Source organism: Panthera onca, chromosome B3 (genome assembly GCF_046562875.1).
Source record: "Panthera onca isolate mPanOnc1 chromosome B3, mPanOnc1 haplotype 2, whole genome shotgun sequence".
In the NCBI taxonomy this organism is placed as follows: domain Eukaryota; kingdom Metazoa; phylum Chordata; class Mammalia; order Carnivora; family Felidae; genus Panthera; species Panthera onca.
Window position 1 is genome coordinate 23,927,240 of NC_138344.1, and position 6,672 is coordinate 23,933,911.

Below are 6,672 nucleotides of genomic sequence, written 5' to 3' on the forward strand. Positions count from 1 at the left end.
GGTTTATTCCCAGGTATCTTATGGTTTTAGTTCTATTGTAAATGGGATTGATTCCTTAATTTCTCTTTCTGCTGCTTCATTATTGGTGTATAGAAATGTAACCAATTTCTGTACATTGATTTTATATCCTGTGAACTTGCTGAATTCATATATTAGTTCTAGCAGGGCAGGAACATAACAGAGAAGTCCACTCTCACCACTGTTGTTCAATATATTACTGGAAGTCCTAGACTCAGCAATCAGACAACAAAAAGAAATATAAGGCATACAAATTGGTAAATAAGTCAAACTTTCACTCTTCATAGATGACATGATACTCTTATATTTTAGCTCTACTTTTATGTATTTTTGTTTAGGGGTTCCCATATGGATTATATGTAGCTTAACTTATGTTAGTCTTAGAGTTAATATTGTATAATATTTAAGGCGTATAATTTAAAGTGTAAAAAACTTTCAGCAAAGTAGTTATACTTAGTATTCCTTTGTCCTTTGTTCTCATCATATTTTATGTCTACATATGCTATCAAATCTATATATTAAAATTTTCCTTTCTGCAATCAGTATTTTAAGTAAATTGAGAATATATTTGTAATTACTTATATGATTGTCATTTCTACTTTTTCTTTTTTTTCTGTTTCCATCTTCTGCTCTTTTTCTTCAGCCTGAAGAACTTCTTTTAGTATTCTTGCAGTGGTAGTGTATTAACAACAAATTTTCTCACCTTCCATTTGTTTGAAAAAATATTTTAATATCATTTTTATTGAATATACAATTATAGTTGGACATTTTTTTCTTCTTTTAGCACCTTAAGCATGGCATTTTATTGCTTTCTGGCCTCCGATGTTTTGAGAATTCATTCATCCTTGAATCATTATTTATGTTTATTTATTGTATCTGCGTTCCTGTGTATCTGTTTAAGGTTTTTCTTTATCTTTGTATTTAAGTGCGGTTTTCTTTGTATTTATCTTGTTTGGTGTTCACCAAACTTTTTGATTGTAGACTGATGTTCCTCATGAAATTTGAGATACGTTCAGCCATTGTTTTTTCCAGTATTTTTCCCCCTTACCAGGCCCTCTTCTCATAGTGGACTACAACTATGTCTATGTTAGAATACTACTTTATTTTTGCACACATTAGTGATGTGTTCATTTTTTTAAATATTTTTTTGAAATTTCCAACTCAGTTATTTCTCTATTGATCTGGCCTCTGGTTCACTATTCTCTGCTTCACTAGAAATAAAAGTCTATTTATTATCCATTATCCATTTTCCAATTTTACTTTAAATATTTTACTTCTGTATTTTTCTTTTTTAGTTCTAGAATATTAATTTTGTTCATTTTTGTAATTTCCGTTTCTCTGCTTATATTCCTATATATTCATCCATTATGAGAATCTTTTCCTTCAAATATTTAAATACATTTTAATGAGTTGTTTAAAGTCCTTATCTGTTAATACCACATCTGAGTCATCTTAGATATTTTTCTATTGACATAAATGTCATTGGAATCTTGGGGAAAGAGAAAAGGAAGCAGAAAAATAATTTAAGATATATGTTGGTTAATAAAATACATGTTTTATCTTTTCTTTCAATATTTGAAAACTATGTTATTATTATCATTAAAACCTAAGATTATAATAATGGTTTGTGGGTGTTGTAACATATATAAATACAATCTGCATCACAATAGTACATAAGATAGAGCAAGGATGATGTAACTATAGTAATGCATGTTTCTCATATTTTACATAAAGCTGTACTACATAAACTCTATGCGGACCCTGATAACCTGAATATGCATACTATACCCATAAACAAATACAAAAAATTGTACAGAACTATAGCTAAAAAGCCAATAGCAGGATTAAAATATAAGGATAAAAATAATTTATTAACTAAAACTAAATCAGAAAATAATAAAGGGAGGAACAAAATATACAAGGATCTATAGAAAACAAATAGCAACATGGTGGCCCTAAAGCAAACTATAGTGATAATTACTTTAACAATACTCTTGTTTGTAATTTCCTTGATTGGTCAAAAACTGAGTAGTGTTTTAAATTTTCTCTGTTGTTTTACTTAAATCCCATGGATTTTCTGCAATTTTTGCTCTATAAAATTTGATGGTATAATATTTATCTTTAATGGGGTCAGGAATTGTGTGTGTGTGTGTGTGTGTGTGTGTGTGTGTGTGTGTATTATACCTTTTTGTCCATCCTCATTTTATAATTATACTCATTAGATAAACCACAGTAGCCTGAGGACTTCTGGAGAGAAGTTTTAAAATATGAGAATTTTATACCACCTTTGTTACATTATACTCCCATTCAAAATCTTTAATTAGGCGCACCTGGATGACTCAGTCAGTTAAGTGACTGACTCTTGGTTTCAGCTCAGGTCATGAACTCATGGTCCATGGGATGGAATCCCACAGCATGTTCTGTGCTGACAGTGAATAACTTGTTTGGGATTCTCCTTCTCTCTGTGTCCATCCCCTGCTTGCACTCTCTCTGTCTCTCTCAAATAAATAAACTTAAAAATAAGTTATAAAATCTTTAATCAAATGTCACCGAAGTTTACTAGATATATTGCATGCTGTGATTAGCTTTCTATAAACAACTTTGCATTCTCTGCACAAATCAGTGTCAATGAAATTTTAAAAAATAAAACTATATGCTAGGCAAAAAACTTTATTAACCTTGATTCAAGCTTTATTCCTAGGCTTCTTCAGCTTAATTACCTACGAAGAATGAAATGTGTATAAGCAAAAACTGCCACGAGCTGCAGTGTCCAAGGGGTGTGGGCTTAAAAATATTCAAGATCTAGATTTTATCAGATTCATTAATAAAATTTTAAAAATCAATCATAATATAAAATAGCAGCTCCCAGTAATTTCTTCAACTTTTATCTCCTTCAGAAGGTGACTTAATTAAGTTTGTTTCATTCTTAGAATGTTTATCTAAATTCTCCACAAGATCTAGAACTTCATCATCAACATCTTTTCTGGCAGCAAGTGTTGCTTTTCCATCCATGGATTTTTTTTGAGTAGAGTTTCATCCAGTCTTCTTAAACTAGACAGAATGTGTGGATCAAGTTGGCTTAAGATACCGGGTAGTTTTTCTGTCAGCTGCTTTGTCTCAGCATGGCATGTATTGGTGAAAGTGTTTGCTGTCAGGAATGCCTGAACTTTAGGGTTGTTAAAGTGGATCCTTAGGTTGTGAACATAATGACTTACCTTAACAAAGGTAAGAAGAACTGCAGTTTTTTATCATCTGCTGTAGCTGTTCTACAAACCACCTTCTTCTTTGGGGGAGCAGTTCCCTTCCCACCAATGCACACTTGTGCTTGCAGTTTGGGGAGTTTCTCCTGGTTCATGATAGTTTCTTTCATCTTGGAGTGGAAATGGAACTGAGGAAGGGGCTAGGATTGATGCTCAGTGTGTCTCCGGCAGACTAGCTGAGATTAGGTGCACACCTACAGGGACACAAGATGTCAACTCTTGATTATACCTTTTATCAAGAGTATCTTATTCTTCTGTTTAAATATCCTGTTAGTCTCAGACTTGTCTTTTTTTAATAAAACATTTTTTGTGTTTTTTTATTATGATTTTTAATATGATTTTTAAATAACATTATTCTTATGTAACAGGGGATATTATTTTTATTTGCATTTGCCATTTTATAATTATTTTTAAGTGGTTTGTGATATTTCATTTCACTTTGATTATTTTTATATAACTTACGTTTCCTCCATTCTATTCATTTAAAAAATAGGTTCCTTGGGGCACCTGGGTGGCTCAGTCAGTTAAGCATCCGACTTCAGATCAGGTCATGATCTCAGAGTTTGTGGGCTTAGGCCCCACATTGGTCTTTGTGCTGATAGCTCAGAGCCTAGAGTCTGCTTCAGATTCTGTGTCTAACCTCTCTCCCTGCTCCTCCCTTGCTCACGTTCTGTTTGTCTCTCAGAAATGAATAAACGTTGAAAAATAAAAAAGCCTGTGTGTTTTGATTAGGCTGCTTACATGCCTTTAAATTATGTGGTGAAACAATGTTTGTTTGCTCCTTTTTTATTATTTTATTTTTTAATTTAAATTTAATTTACTTAAAATACAGTGCAATGTTGGTTTCATATGTAGAATTCAGTGACTCATCACTTATATACAATACCCAGTGCTCATCACAGCAAATGCCCTCCTTAATAACCATCACCCACCTAACCCATTCCCCACCCACAACCTTCCATCAACATTCAGTTTGTTCTCTATTGTTAATCATCACATGTGATTTGTTTCCCTCTGTTCTCTTTTATGTCCCCCTTTCACATATATTCATCTGTTTTGTTTCTTAAATTCCATATACGAGTGAAGTCATATTGTATTTGTCTTTCTCTAATTGACTTATTTTGCTTAGCATTATACATTCTACCTCCATCCACATCATTGCAAATGGCAAGGTTTCATTCTTTGTGAGGGTTAATATTCCATTGTGTATATATACAACCTCTTTATCCATTCATCAGTCCATGGATATTTGGGCTCTCTCTATAGTTTGGCTATCATTGATAATTCTGCTATAAACATTGTGGTTCATGTATCCCTTTGACTCTGTATTTTTGTATCTTTGGGGTAAATACCTAACTGTGCAATTTCTGGATCATAGGGTAGTTCTAGTTTTAGTTTTTTTTTTTTGAGAAATCTCCATAATGTTTTTCACAGTAACTGTACTTGTTTGCTTCCCACCAACAGGGCAATAGGACTCCTCTTTCTATCCTCTCCAACACCAGTTTTTTTTTTCCTGTGTTGTTAATTTTAGTCATTCTGAATCATGTGAGGTCGTATCTCATTGTGGTTTTTATTTGTGTTTCCCTGATAATGAGTGACATTGAGCATCTTTTTATGTCTCTGTTAGCCATCTGGATGGCTTCTATGGAAAATATCTATTCATGTCTTCAGTCTGTTTCTTAACTGGGTTGTATGGTTTTGGGGTGTTGAGTTTGATAAGTTCTTTATAGATTTTGAATACTAACCCTTTATCAGGTATGCCATTTGCAAATATTTTCTCCCATTCCATAGGCTACATTTTAGTTTGTTCATTGTTTCCTTCACTGTACAAATTTTTTAGTTGATCAACTTCATAGAGGCGTCCTTGTTTGAAAGAAGGAAATAACACATGTCTACAAATTCCTTATTTATGTAATAATGAGTATGATAAATGTTTTTGTGGCACACTTAAAACTGGTAGATTCTGTGCTTTTAAATGTTTATAAAACTTGCATTTTAAAAGTGGGTGATGGGGATTGAGGAGAACACCTGTTGGGATGAGCACTGGGTGTTGTATGGAAACCAATTTGACAATAAATTTCATTTAAAAAAAAGTGAATGCACAAAGATGTTTCTAAATTAAATATTTGCATGAGGATGCTACAGAAAGTTTTCAGTACATTTGTACATTTCAAGCGCTAGAGAACAAAGGACATTAAATATAATTTTAAAAACATAATTATCTTTTGTGACTCATAACTAGGCAGAAGTTGAATAAGTAAAAATAACTAAAAAACTAAACCAAGATATCGACATTATCACTATTTATAATTGAATATTGGTGTATGTAATATAATAATTATAAAATCAATAAGTGAAAATAAATACAAGTTAAAAAAACTAAAAAAAAGATTTCCAATTATCCCAGAAGATATATATTACAATACTATACATTTGATACCATATACATGTTTTTATACATGGCTAAATGACATTCATACCACCATTTGCTCTTTTAAATAGTAAATTATGTAAATAAAGCAGCTTAGAAAGTTTGGGACATAATGCTGCTGCGAACAGATGCTGGGGATGGCAGCAATAATGATAGTTCTTATAGTAACTGGTTGAGGCAATATTTTTATCTATATACATCTTAACTGAAGAACTATTGACCTAATCATTATACCTTGATGCTGTCCACACTCTAGTTTCTCTTTGATGGCATAAACAGAAAGTTTAATCCCATGGTCACATATTATATTTGTACAAGTTTATTCATTTATTTGTACAACTACACTAAATTACACAAAGTTAAATTATTAAAATATTTTATCTGATTCTGTTTCACAGCACTAGATACCATATGATCAACAATTAATTACATATCAAAGAGAATTTGATTGTCTCCTCTTGCTCTATGGTACCACCTTCATATCACTATTTTATCTCTTTCTCGCTCTCTCTCTATTACCAGTATGATGTTCTAAGTAAAAATTGTTCAAGGAGAACTCTGGAAATAACATCATTCCTAAGCTTTAATATTATTACCACTTTGCTTTTTCTCATAATTGTTTTATCATTCATATCTCTCAGTTATTAATGAAAGATATACAACCCAATATCTTAAAGAAGGACAATGGAGTTCATAAGTTTTTCTAACCATACTGAGTCTATCTTCAGTCTCAGAGGAATACAGGAGTTTGATCTAAAGAATAATCTGGCCTTGTGCTTTCTTTCCATTTCTTAGTTCTATGTTTCTTGGTTTTGCTTAATCCTACAGTATTTTTTTAATTATCTTATTGGAAAAGCAATTTGAAGCTCTAGGTTTAGTTATCTTCTTTGTAAGCATAGTAAAATGTGAACTTTTCTCTTCCCTTGACTATATAGAAGTCCAAGAATAGAGGAATGGACCTAG

General features: G+C 31.8%; 1 pseudogene; it reads right to left on the reverse strand.

The window, feature by feature from the left end:
• Window positions 1-2,895: 2,895 nt before the first annotated feature.
• On the reverse strand, window positions 2,896-3,401 carry LOC144616597 (transcription factor BTF3 pseudogene; annotated as a pseudogene).
• Between the last annotated feature and the right edge of the window lie 3,271 nt (window positions 3,402-6,672).